At 37.1% G+C, this 14,193-nt stretch overlaps 1 pseudogene; it reads left to right on the top strand.

Moving 5' to 3' along the window:
• The first annotated feature begins 5,544 nt into the window (after window positions 1-5,544).
• LOC143615343 (uncharacterized) lies at window positions 5,545-13,592 on the top strand (annotated as a pseudogene).
• The last annotated feature ends 601 nt before the right edge of the window (window positions 13,593-14,193 follow it).

Below are 14,193 nucleotides of genomic sequence, written 5' to 3'. Positions count from 1 at the left end.
TCCATAAAACTATCACTTCCCATCACAAGAAATGGATAGGAGTGCACTAAAATGTGGTTGCTAATGGCTATCTAAGATAGCTACAAAAGGAGCCATAACATTGAGATTTGAACTCAAGACCTCCCGCTAATTACTAAACGAGTGCTCTAACCATCTGAGCTACGAAACCTGTTTAAGATTCGTACCCTGCATTCCCCTCTCATTTTATAAAAACTATCACTTCTCACCACAAGAAATGGATCAGATTGCAATGGTGCACTGCATGTTTCCCACAATCCCACCATAAGATGATTACATCTCTAGCCATGACTTCAAACATCATATATCAATGGGAGCTCCTTATAACTACTAAAACAATCATCAACAAAGGTTTAAAGAAACAAATGTAGAAGTGTGCTAGCCTAAGCCATCCGGCTCATGTGCTCACAGTCTCTAATATGATGGACTGCTTCATCAGTATGAGTTCCGGTTCTCACAAACCGTGGAGCAAGAAAAGAAGGTTCAATTTGTGCAAGCCAGATTCAAGATTGTGTCATTCTTGAGTTTGTAAAAGATCCAATGGTTTAACCCTCGAATACTTTGAGCCGCGTACCAAAAGCTGACCATGAACTAATGAGATTTGTGGAAGCAGGTTGTTGTCTGAAGAGCAAGTGAGTATTTGAGCCAGTCCCTAAATGGGATTCATGTAGAAGGGAAATAACTGCCTATATAGTTAAAGCCGCTTTCTTTTTCGGGAAAAGGGTATTTAGTTCTTGTTCAAATGGTGGCATCAAGAAAAGAGAAGGGCAGAATAATTATCGCATTTCATGATTACCGGCTTGAAGAAATCTTTGATCTTGATCACAAAACAAAAGCTTTTCATTATCATCATAATCGATCATGAATATATATGAGGAATGAATATTTGGGAGAATTTATCGGTCCATTATTAGGGAATAAGTTGAATAACAGAAGTAGCCAAGAAACATTTGGAAATAGTTCACAAAAAAGATCATCTAGGTCTGCTCCACAGTCAACGAGCAAGTCACGACTCAAACTGTTGAATCTGCCTCTTAACTAACAATATACGGTGTGTGTTAGCTGTTCAAAGGGAAACTAACAATATAAAGGGTTGGTATTGCTACATATCTTTATCAAGCGGTAAATAACAAACTATCTACACTGCTTTTCTCTTATCAAGATCAGGTAAACAAGACATACATATTGATTCAACTGGTAAAGGAGTTGATGAAATTGTCCCTCTTACACATAGATTGCATCATGGCATCACGATCCACGTTAATTAGATTAAGAGCATGTTTGGGATTGAGTTTGAAAAATGCTTATTGGCTTATTGACTTTTGACCAAGGTTTTCCGGTTATAGCCGCTGACCAAAACTAATTCACAAACTAGCCAGACTATTACATCGGATCTGACGGAAACCATTGCTATTCCGACGGAATTTTTAGCCTATCCCGACGCGCCACATTGCTTGATAATCCGTCGGATCCAACGTTCTAAGGAATTGACCGACCAATAAGCCAGAAGAACCGTCGGAGGAGAAGACAGTCAGCTCCGACGGAAACAATGGCTGAATAGTCGGATCCGACTGTCTTTTACTCCGTCGGAAATTTAAAAATCTCGTCGGTTTCATTATTATTTTTATATATCTACATGTTAGTTTATCTTCCTCTTTATCTTTTCTTTTAGGGATCCCTTTCTTTTATCTCCATCCATGATTCTTTCTACAAGAACACATGTCGGACGAGTACAATTCTCAGCCGCCACCAAAGACATCAGCGTGGGTCCTGCATAAGTGGAGGCGCCCAAAAAACAACTCTGAGTCGTCATCTTCCGTGGATTGAAGGCCCGTTGAAGAAACTTGCGTTTCCGAACGACCACCAAAAAGGGAATGGGCTATTCTAGACGACGTGTCAGACAATTGGTCTGTTAATGCCGAAGAGTTTTATAATAGTGGTGACTCTCCGTTTTGTTATTCTGCCATCTTTTTTCAACAATTAAAGCTTGACAAACGTTTCTGGGGCACCTTGTTAGGTTATGCGTGTAATGGGTACTTGTCCGCCAAGGTAACGGAAACTAATACATTTTGATGATAGTTTCTTAATTTTTTTTATTAAATTTTATTAATCTTTAGCACATACACGGTTGGGTTGGAAGAATATGTGTTGGACGGTTCTACCACCCCATTTCTACGAGTATTTGGTAGACTCATGTAACAAAATGGCCATTATCTATGCTGATGGTAAAATGAAACCATACCCTTCGTTTTACATGTTGATTTTGTTTAATTTCCAGTTTGTATTGAAAGACATCATTGGTCACTTTTGTTGGTAATCCTGTATCAGAAAGACATCATTTTAGTTTCCATTGGAGCCGACTATCTTCTCCTCCGACGGTTTTTCTGGCTTATCAGTCGGCCAAATCCTTAGAACATCAGATCCGACAGATTATCAAGCAATGTGACGCATCGGGATAGGCTAAAAATTCCGTAAAATGGTTTCCGTTGGATCCGACGGAATTAGCCCTGGTGCACCATGATCACATTCCATAACCAATTCGAATCAGACCCAGTACTATCTACATATAGAAATATATTACCTGTGAGGGGCACATCAAGAACAATAATTTGGTGTAGAATCTTTGATACGAAGAGCCTTGGATGGATCACTGCGGTTCTTATTCAGAGGTGAATGCTTAAGTTTGAGAATTTGATTGTTCGGTCAATGATTGTTGGTGACTTTGCTGTTTAGGACTTGTTTGACTGTTTGGATTCTTCGAGTTTAGGTGCAAATACTAAACCAAAACAGTAAGCAGGATTAGGGGCGGATCTACCTTATAGGTACCTGGTCCATGTGAACCCACTGAATTTCCGATTTTTAGTAGAACGTCAATTCGATCTGGGCTAATAAGTAATGTCTTGGCTAGCAAGTTAGGTTAGTCTATATAAACCAAGTCATGGTTAGACATTATAGAATGCACATGTGAGATGCAACCGAGTTAGGGTTCATCTAGAGATGTAACCGAGTTAGGGTTCATCTAGATGTAACCGAGTTAGGGTTCGTCAAGAGTCAAACCGAGTTAGGGTTTGAGAGTTGTAATCAGTTTTTTGAGTTATATTTTCTAATTAATATAAACGAGAGTTATTCGTTAGTTCGTGTTTGATTATCGATCCGGGACTTGAATTGGTATCAGAGCGGTTGCGCTCTTGGTGTTTATCGATCAAAGTTGTGATCGATTAGGAGACCGAAGACTCAAGACGTCGAACAAAGCTGTGATTGACTAGAAGGGGTCACCTTGTTGCTGTTGGATCTTGTTGGTAGCATTAATTCATTATAACTTAATATCATCACCGTCACAGTTGATTGCAAGGAATTATATTTTGTGATTGAGAATATTAATAATCACAGAGTCAGAGTGCAAGATTTTGGAGGCTACAGTCATTCTTGGGAATTGAAGAAGCTTACGAAGACTTTTTTTTGTCTTTGGTGTTGACTTCGAATTCAAGAAACCTAACAGGTCTTTTAGTTTTTGGTTTGGCCGGTGATTCTATTTTATTTGAGTTGAACGAGTAGGTTCAATTCAGAGTTAGTGTTTTTATTCGGGTTAAACGAGTTATGTTTAAAACAAGATTTTGATTTGAAAGATGTGCTCGTGCTTTGATTCGGGAACAAGAGATGATCAAGGAAGATTGATGTTCGCTCGATTAGATTACTGGAATCGTAGCCAAAGGAGTGGTTATACGAGTTCATACGACCGAGTGAATGGTCGGGGACAGGGTCATAGAGGTTGTAGAGTTCGGGAGAGCCGAAAGAACACAGTCATGGATCAAGAGAAGTTCCGGGGAGATCAAGACCAAGATGGTTGTGAAAGCCAAGAAGGTCAAGATCATGGTTCGAATCAGACATGTGAAGAAGACAAGTTTGAAGACAAAGGTTCACCTATTTCGAGTCGGAAATTATGGGGTGATTGTTGGAAGTAATTTCGGACTCTAAGTCACAAGTCGGTGAACTTGAGGGACCAATGTTGATAACCTGGTCATAGTTGGTTATATTTTCTAATTAGATTATGTTTCCTAATTGTATTAATCTAATAAGGAAATATAACCAACTATGACCAGCTTATCAACATTGGTCCCTCAAGTTCACCGACTTGTGACTTAGAGTCCGAAATTACTTCCAACAGAACGTTTATATAAAAAGCTACAGTGAACCCATAAATAAATGTAGAGTGAACCCATAAACAAAAAGATCAAATGCTCTGTTGGTTTAGTCTTTGCTTTATAACTGTAAGAACCTGGGTTCTAACCTCTTCTGTAGCGTGTTTTCAATTTTTTAAAAATATATAGCTGCAAATCTGCAATGATAATTATATACGATTTAAATCATTACTGCGTAAATTAGTTTGTATATATTTTTAGAAATGCACACTACGACCTTATTAGTATGGGGTCATTACCACTGGTTCAGAGATGCAATCGCAATGGTTAGCCACAATTTTAGTGTATGTAATTAATAAACTAAACTTGTTAAAGTTTGCCAAGAGGTAGCAACATGATTTTATTTTTATTTTTTAGTTTCTAAAGATGTTTTTTTTACTACATTTTTCTATTGTGTGATGAACCTTACCCGACCCAAGCTGAACCGTCGAACCGACCCGAAAATTTTTATGTCCAAATTAGAGCATCTAAAACGAGTGAATCCACTGGAAAAAAATTCCAGGATCACAAGAACAAGATCGGATCGGTACACTAGGGATACCAAATTTTTGAAAAAGTGGACATCCAAAAGGGTTCATCTCTATATGGTATCGGTATCATTTTGGTAACAGTACTGGAAATACCGATACCAAATTTAAAAAAAAACGGGTATACCTAATAACGTACCAAACCTATTGATACGGTACTGGTACTTGGTACCAAGTGCTCATCACTACTCCTAATGCTTAGCCACCGCTTTTCTGCTCTAAAATCATATATGGCTAAATTTTGATAGACTAAAAACTAATGTAAGTTTTAGAGAAAATTTCAGTCTAAATGTCTATTCCAGTATTTTTCTCATAATTAAAAGCACATATAAAGACATTGGGCTAACAAATTAAATACTGATTTCTGCTATGAAATGAAATAAGGTATTGATTCGTTAAATGAATTCTTTATAGTTTTGTGCAACTTTAAGCACAATGGAATTTGTTTCCAGGGACATGGTGTAGTGGTAATGGTAATATGTCATACTGATTTATAGGTGAAGAGTTCAAATAATACAAGCTACATGTAGATGTGATTTCTAGGAGCATTTAGGAATACGTTACTTTGCCATTAAAAATATTAATGATAATATAATAATTAAGCCGGCATTGCATTTTCTTTAGATCAAGTAAACGTCATTATCTACTTACTTTTTCAACGAAGTTCCATCGCATTAAATCCCCCAACCACATAATCTTTGAAATACGGTTTTTATTTCAGAGCATATTATCCCAATATGGCTTCTATGTCCCATGGGATATATTAATAGGTTCGTTTGATACGCGCGAGCGCACATACGCATATATCTTTTTCTGTGAGCTAATTTAGGTTTTGTGCATTTGAGAAACATGGAGAGGATGGAGACACTTCTTTATGCAGCGTCGGTGGAAGGCAATCCAACAGTCTTGCAAATGTTGCTTCAAAAAGATCCACTGATTCTTGATAAAGTTTCCCTAAACCAACAAGATGACATGCCTCTACATGTTGCATCTATGCTTGGACACATAGACTTTGTCAACGAGATATTAACCTGAAAGCCGAAACTTTGCATGGAATGCGATTCACAAAGACGCTTGCCGCTTCATATAGCATCAGCTAAAGGCCATGTGGATATTGTTAAGGCGTTGTTAGCGATTAACCCTGAGACATGCGGTGCACATGACCGCGATGGGAGGAACGCGCTTCATGTTGCAGCCGTTAAAGGACGGTGTGAAGTTGTGAAAGTGCTTGTGCAAGCTCAACCTCATGCAGCTAGAGCCATGGTGCAGCAGGAGACTATTTTGAATTTATGTGTGAAGTATAACCAACTTGAGGTTTTGAAGATTTTAGTGGAGATTGTGGGTGATCATGAGTTTGTAAACACTAAAGACGCTCATGGGAATACTATACTACACCTAGCTGTTGCTGATAAACAGATTGAGGTATGTGTTAGCCAAGTTTATTATCTGTTATAGTTTTTATTATTTGATTGATCAATTATTTTAATTCTGTTAATTTGTTATATTATCCTGTCTCTGGTTTAATATTACGATAATTATTGACGTATTATCGTTGGTTGGCACATATATTGTATATATGTGTGAACCCTCGGGTGGACAAATGTAACACCCCAACCCGGAACAGGCTAACGTGTTACTATTACAGATATCAAATCAACGCCACAATCCAAAATACAACAAAAATTAATGCAACCTACGTCATATTATTAAACAAAATGAATTAACTATTATAAGCTTGAACTTCATTTTTATCTCTCATCACTAAATTCCCAGAATCCCGGATTACCTGAAAACAAAATAAGAAAAACAAAACAAGAAAACACGGCTGAGCCAAAAATTGCCCAGTAACGGAAAGAACAATAGTATAGGTAAGGACAGACGTAAGAGAATAAATATACGAACTTCAATTCAAACTCGAAACCAACCCTTTTTACCTAAACATATACTTAATAAAATTCGGATGTATGATCCGACACTTGGCCAGAACATGGTCAAACGCATGCGGAAATATATCAGAACTATAACAAAAACACCCAGAGCCAGAAACATATAACTTGTAACATATAATGTGTGACGTGTAACATATAACGTGTAACATTTAACTGAACTATAATTAAATGCGAAACATAATCCGATACACGATCGGGACGTAATCTGAATATACTCAAATTTAATCAAATGCATATACACATATCAAAACGGACCAGAAATATAGCGAAACAAAATATAATTACTAAAATACACGACGATGATGTTAAAATAAATAGGTCGTGTAATACGGAAGCACCCAGAGCCTAAACAGAGGGGTACACAGCTAGCTAGTCCATGCACCAAGGAGACGGTGTGGGTGGCGTGCACACATTGTTCCATCTCAAACAGAAGTCAGGAGTCAGGAGTCAGGAGTCAGAGCTAAGATCGATCTATACGCCTCTAAGTGGCCAAGGTACTACATGAGTACTTTCAGAGACGCCGTGAACTTTGATTACGCACTGTCACGATAAGTGCCATGTCAGGAGTCAGGAGTCAGGAGTCGGAGCTAAGATCGATCTGAATCCGTACCTTAGTAGTCGTTTAGGAAGCAAAGTAAAGTCGAATCGTGTTACGTTGTACTAACACCTACATTTCATTTATTTCAATAAGATTTACTTTGTGCTATGTTACGCTGTCTAGTTTACTTGTTGACCGATGATCCCGGCGACTTTAACACAACTCTTTCCGCTAGTCTTAAAAAAACGCTCAAACATAACTAATATCTTTTACCCAAGATTAGGTAGTTGGCCTATGGCCATTTTAAACAAAACGGATTTGTTACCCACGAACCTTGATTAATTTACTTTCATATTTCAAATTTAATTACAGATTAAATATAGCATACTCATATATAAGTTATATTTCATCTAATTTATGTTAGCATCTTGAGACAATCATATTCTGTTTAGAATAAGAAAGTGGCCCACTTAACAATTAGTTTAACAAATTATTTTACTGGTTATTTGACTATTGAAGAAACAACTAGCATGAGTATTAATACATGGGATAAGATTATAATAATTATATGAATGTGCATGACCAAAACAAGTCAGACGAACAGAACTATTAAGTTATTTGTGTGACCATTTTCTTTGTAACGAAAATCTCATATTTATTAGATGTGTTAGTCGCCGGAACACGCCATACTGGAGCAAGTTAAAACCTATACAAACCAGAAGCGGAGAATCAGAACTATTACCTCACTTGCCGAGTAACATCGAACGTATAAGTACAAAAGAGAACACAGATGCGTGTTGGCGGCTGAAAAGCGGAACAAGACATCAGGTGGTTAGAAACAGTGACGCTACGCGGCGGCTGTAGTGGCTGTGGCTGGCGGTGGGGAGGGTTGTGGTATGGGTGTGTGAACGGGGACGGTGGCTGACGTGCATGAGCAGAGAGAAACGGTGATTTAAGGTTTTTTTTATGTTGGAGTCTTATCGCGTTTGTGTATATATATATTAAACGAGTTATAAGCGTGATCAAATTCCTAAATAAGTTAGTTGTTTGTTGCTTAAGTTTTCGCTGGAATGTTACAAGTTGTAAACTTGCTCAAACTCAAATTCTTAATTTTCATATTTTATTCAAAACACTCATCCGTTGATGTTATTATTATTATTAATTATACCATAATTTTAAAATAATATTTATATTAAAATTATGGTTATTCGTTTGTTATCTAATACAAAAGTTTGGGTTATTATAATTATACTCCCCTAAAAAAAAATTTCGTCCTCGAAATTGTAAGACGGTGACACATACTTTCGGATATCACGGAAACGAAACAAACTTAAATGGTAAACTAAAATATTTAACTGAGAATACTTAATCATATTACTGAAATGAAACAGAAAATTTTTCTCTAAATACATATAATTGGGTGTATCACAAAAATGTCAAACGAAGACATCTAAATGAATCCTATAACTAGTAACCGAGACAAAACAACTATCTGAAACAGGTGACTATAAGTAGAACTTAAAAACGGTAACAAATTTGATCCTTCATAATTTTAAAAACTCAAAACATATCAAATTCAAAAATCAAATTTTATAAGTTTACATATTTTTTTTTTACTCATATACAAATAAATAAATCGATAAATTAATAAACACATAACACTAGCACAATAAAGTGAAAAATCTTATGACGAGGTCATATCGGATGGAGTATTAGAGGAACAAAATCTGCATAAAAGAATTTTTGTAGCACACATGCGTACCTGTAAATTCACGATTACGTTCGCGACCATAATCGTCAATTTACCTTACGACTGTGTCCTAACAAGCCTTCCATTATGCATTTTAAAAACATGGCTTGGCCTATAACAAAAGAGTAATGTGATGACAAAATAATTAAGAAATGATGTTTATTCAAATGCATAATTATCGCGGAAAACGTCTAGAGGCGTGCGTGGTAGTAAAGTCTGAATCGAGCGTAGAGGGTACGTAAGTCAAAGTCGTGATCCCTTTAGTTGTGTAGCGTTGTCTTCGAAAGTCATTTCCATATTTGTATAGTGTAAGCATGAACAATTTATTCAACTAAATGAAATCCGGAAAGTCAGAGATTGACGTAGGTGCCTAGAAAGGACTCTAAAAATAGACCGAAAATCACAAAATGATCGGCACGAAGATTGATATGAAATATTAATCCTAACCCAACGTCTACCCATTATCTCACAAGTCTGATTTTAAGGTTTAAGTTTTCTACAGGAAAGAGCCTTAGCTCTGATACCATAACTGTAACACCCCAACCCGGAACAGGCTAACGTGTTACTATTACAGATATCAAATCAACGCCACAATCCAAAATACAACAAAAATTAATGCAACCTACGTCATATTATTAAACAAAATGAATTAACTTTTAGAAGCTTGAACTTCATTTTTTTTTTCTCTCATCACTAAATTCCCAGAATCCCGGATTACCTGAAAACAAAATAAGAAAAACAAAACAAGAAAACACGGCTGAGCCAAAAATTGCCCAGTAACGGAAAGAACAATAGTATAGGTAAGGACAGACGTAAGAGAATAAATATACGAACTTCAATTCAAACTCGAAACCAACCCTTTTTACCTAAACATATACTTAATAAAATTCGGATGTATGATCCGACACTTGGCCAGAACATGGTCAAACGCATGCGGAAATATATCAGAACTATAACAAAAACACCCAGAGCCAGAAACATATAACTTGTAACATATAATGTGTGACGTGTAACATATAACGTGTAACATTTAACTGAACTATAACTAAATGCGAAACATAATCCGATACACGATCGGGACGTAATCTGAATGTACTCAAATTTAATCAAATGCATATACACATATCAAAACGGACCAGAAATATAGCGAAACAAAATATAATTACTAAAATACACGACGATGATGTTAAAATAAATAGGTCGTGTAATACGGAAGCACTCAGAGCCTAAACAGAGGGGTACACAGCTAGCTAGTCCATGCACCAAGGAGACGGTGTGGGTGGCGTGCACACATTGTTCCATCTCAAACAGAAGTCAGGAGTCAGGAGTCAGGAGTCGGAGCTAAGATCGATCTATACGCCTCTAAGTGGCCAAGGTACTACATGAGTACTTTCAGAGACGCCGTGAACTTTGATTACGCACTGTCACGATAAGTGCCATGTCAGGAGTCAGGAGTCAGGAGTCGGAGCTAAGATCGATCTCCTGACTCCTGATTCTGTTTTTGTTTCTTCTTAGTATTAATATATTTGTTACTTCGTAGTACGGTTTCCGTCTTTGTTTCCTCTTAGTATTATTTATATTCCGTTACTTCGTAGTACGGATTCTGTTTCTTGTTACTTCGTAGTACGGTTTCTGGTTTCTGTCACTCATAGTATAATTATATTCCGTTACGGTTTCTGTTTTCGGTTACTTATAGCATTGACTCTATTCCGTTACTTTGTAGTACGGATTTTTGTTACCCGTCAGTTATATTTTGAGTTCAGTTATTTTAATATAATATATTTTAGTTATATGTTTTTAGTTTTAGTACTATGTTACCCGAGCAATTTCTGACTTGTCGTTGGGGCGTCAATGACATGGCACTTATAGTGACAGTGCGTAATCAAAGTTCACGGCGTCTCTGAAAGTACTCATGTAGTACCTTGGCCACTTAGAGGCGTATAGATCGATCTTAGCTCCGACTCCTGACTCCTGACATGGCACTTATCGTGACAGTGCGTAATCAAAGTTCACGGCGTCTCTGAAAGTACTCATGTAGTACCTTGGCCACTTAGAGGCGTCTTAGCTCCGACTCCTGACTCCTGACTCCTGACTTCTGTTTGAGATGGAACAATGTGTGCACGCCACCCACACCGTCTCCTTGGTGCATGGACTAGCTAGCTGTGTACCCCTCTGTTTAGGCTCTGGGTGCTTCCGTATTACACGACCTATTTATTTTAACATCATCGTCGTGTATTTTAGTAATTATATTTTGTTTCGCTATATTTCTGGTCCGTTTTGATATGTGTATATGCATTTGATTAAATTTGAGTATATTCAGATTACGTCCCGATCGTGTATCGGATTATGTTTCGCATTTAATTATAGTTCAGTTAAATGTTACACGTTATATGTTACACGTCACACATTATATGTTACAAGTTATATGTTTCTGGCTCTGGGTGTTTTTGTTATAGTTCTGATATATTTCCGCATGCGTTTGACCATGTTCTGGCCAAGTGTCGGATCATACATCCGAATTTTTTTAAGTATATGTTTAGGTAAAAAGGGTTGGTTTCGAGTTTGAATTGAAGTTCGTATATTTATTCTCTTACGTCTGTCCTTACCTATACTATTGTTCTTTCCGTTACTGGGCAATTTTTGGCTCAGCCGTGTTTTCTTGTTTTGTTTTTCTTATTTTGTTTTCAGGTAATCCGGGATTCTGGGAATTTAGTGATGAGAGAAAAAAAAAATGAAGTTCAAGCTTCTAAAAGTTAATTCATTTTGTTTAATAATATGACGTAGGTTGCATTAATTTTTGTTGTATTTTGGATTGTGGCGTTGATTTGATATCTGTAATAGTAACACGTTAGCCTGTTCCGGGTTGGGGTGTTACAACAAAAGTGAAATTGCACTAATTTTGACGTTATTTTACTAATCTCGTGAAAATAACGTTAAAAGTGGAGGAACATTAATCAGGCATCATGTCGTGGCGTTAATAGCCAAAAGACAAGGGTACATGCACCAATCGGCCGGTGTCCCTATGGTTGAGTGTTATGTGTCTTACGCCCAAGGCTTGATGCAAAACTATTATCGAGCCGGAGTCTCACTGGAAGCAGCATCTCTATTCCTACAGGGTAGAGGTAAGGTCGTCTACATCTTACCATCCTCAGACTCTACCATAGCTTTGCTATTGGTGGGGCATACTGAGTACGATGATGATTGACGTATTATCGTTATCACTAGTTGTAATCTCTAGCTATATAAATCATGATCTATTTTTAGTTATTCATTACGTGCATAGAAAATATTATTCATCAATACAGTGTTTTGCAGTTCTTTTGTATCTGAAAAAAAAAACAAATTGTACATTTATTAAGTGTGGAATAGTTTGATTTCCTGTAGTGAATATGACTAATTGATCCTATCTTGAACATTTGTTAGACCATAAACTTCTTGCTATCGAATACAACAATAGAAGTGAATGCATCAAACACGAATGGGGAGACCTTGATGGATATATTGGCTAAAGGTCCGAGAGATGTGAAAGATCAACAAATCATTCGGGCACTAATGCGAGCAGGAGTGGTTGATGCCGAAAATGAAAGTTTGTTGACACAAATCCCTCAAAATTTCAGGAGCAAAATGGGGTTTGGCTACTTGAAGAACAATGATGATTGGTTAGATAAGAAGAGAAACACTTTGATGGTCGTGGCATCATTAATAGCAACCATGGCCTTTCAAGCAGGCACTAATCCCCCCAGCGGCGTTTGGCAAGATGACTCAACCACGGGTTCACCCCATAAGGCCGGATATGTGGTCATGGTACGCAACCATCCGAATTTATACCATATTTTCCTAGTTTGCAACACGGTGGGTTTTGTTTCGACTTTTAGCATTATCTTATTGCTCATCAGTGGATTACCCTTTTTGAAGCATCGGATTTTCATGTGGGTTCTGATGATTATTATGTGGGTTGCTACCGCCTCTATGCCGTTCACTTATTTGATTTCTATATTGGTTTTGACACCAAAACCTGAGTCACGCACATTTATGAATGTAGTATTTGGTATCGTGTTGCTATGGTATGGCTTAGCGACTCTTCTAGTTGCGGGGCACACCATCGGGCTAATAAAGCTCTTCCGAAAGTTGCCATTCTCTAAAAGAAGGCCGTCTTGAGTCCAATGGTCATGCATGCATTATACGTCAAGGTTGTATACATATATATGTGGTCACATGTCACATGTTGATACATATATTAAAATATGCTCATAAATTTCAGTTCGTTAAATTTAACACTATGGTTAAATCTCTCACAAGGCTTGTTAATATTCCTTTGTAGTTGTTGCTTTCAGTTTTAATTTGTTCCTTTTCCTTGTATTGCCTTGGGCTTCTAGCTAATTGTTTAGTTAAATAAATCATTAAATTTTATTTAGTTAAATAATAGAGAAAACCGAACCGAACCGAACATGTCTATCCTTTTGTGCATATTACGACTTTCTATTTTTTGGGTTTCTCTTTCGGTTGCTACAGGGAGTGTCGGTATCGTATTTGCCTGACATAATGAACGAACCGATATTGATCAAATTCCCGCTATGTCCTAGCCGCAACGTGCGGGTTGGATATCTCTAGTTATAATTTAAACGTTTTGTGGGAATTTTGCAAATAAATTTAAACATACGTAAATAAATAAAAAGGAATCTATTATTTAACAGATTGGGTTTTGCAATTCAAAAACGGGTAGTGGCGCAGCTTGTTGCCCGTTTGCCTTCTGTTTCGATGTAATCTGAATTAACCTTTTAATGGATTTGGGCATATTATTTAGATTTACATAAATATATATAAAAAGAAATCCTTGATCAAATTGTTGAGAACTTGATATGCTTGCTTCCAACATGACTAAGAAATGGGTTACTTCAAAGGGCGATTGTGTCTTTTAGTTTTTTAAACATTCCAATTTATTTTGTAAACTTATCAACCAAACGTCTTAGCACTTTCGTTCGAATTAATCGCATGAAGTTATTTTAAGGAAACCCATGAAGTCGCTATTCAAATCAGATGAATAATAGCATGACGGCTCGTATTTGTTGGTGAAATGATTATTGTCACACGCCTAATTGCACGTAATGCTATCAATCGAAGTGCCCTAAGCTGTCCTCTTTGCCCCTCCACGTCATTGGCACGTAAAAAACGGAGCTTCAAAGTCCCTCTCCATAACGCTCCATTATGGTTT

The sequence above is a fragment of the Bidens hawaiensis genome, unplaced genomic scaffold, assembly GCF_021521415.1.
Source record: "Bidens hawaiensis isolate Kalapana, Puna unplaced genomic scaffold, B.hawaiensis_p1.1 tig00042501_1, whole genome shotgun sequence".
Taxonomy (NCBI): domain Eukaryota; kingdom Viridiplantae; phylum Streptophyta; class Magnoliopsida; order Asterales; family Asteraceae; genus Bidens; species Bidens hawaiensis.
The sequence above is the reverse complement of the archived record's forward strand: the minus strand, read 5'-3'. Positions and strand labels throughout refer to the sequence as shown.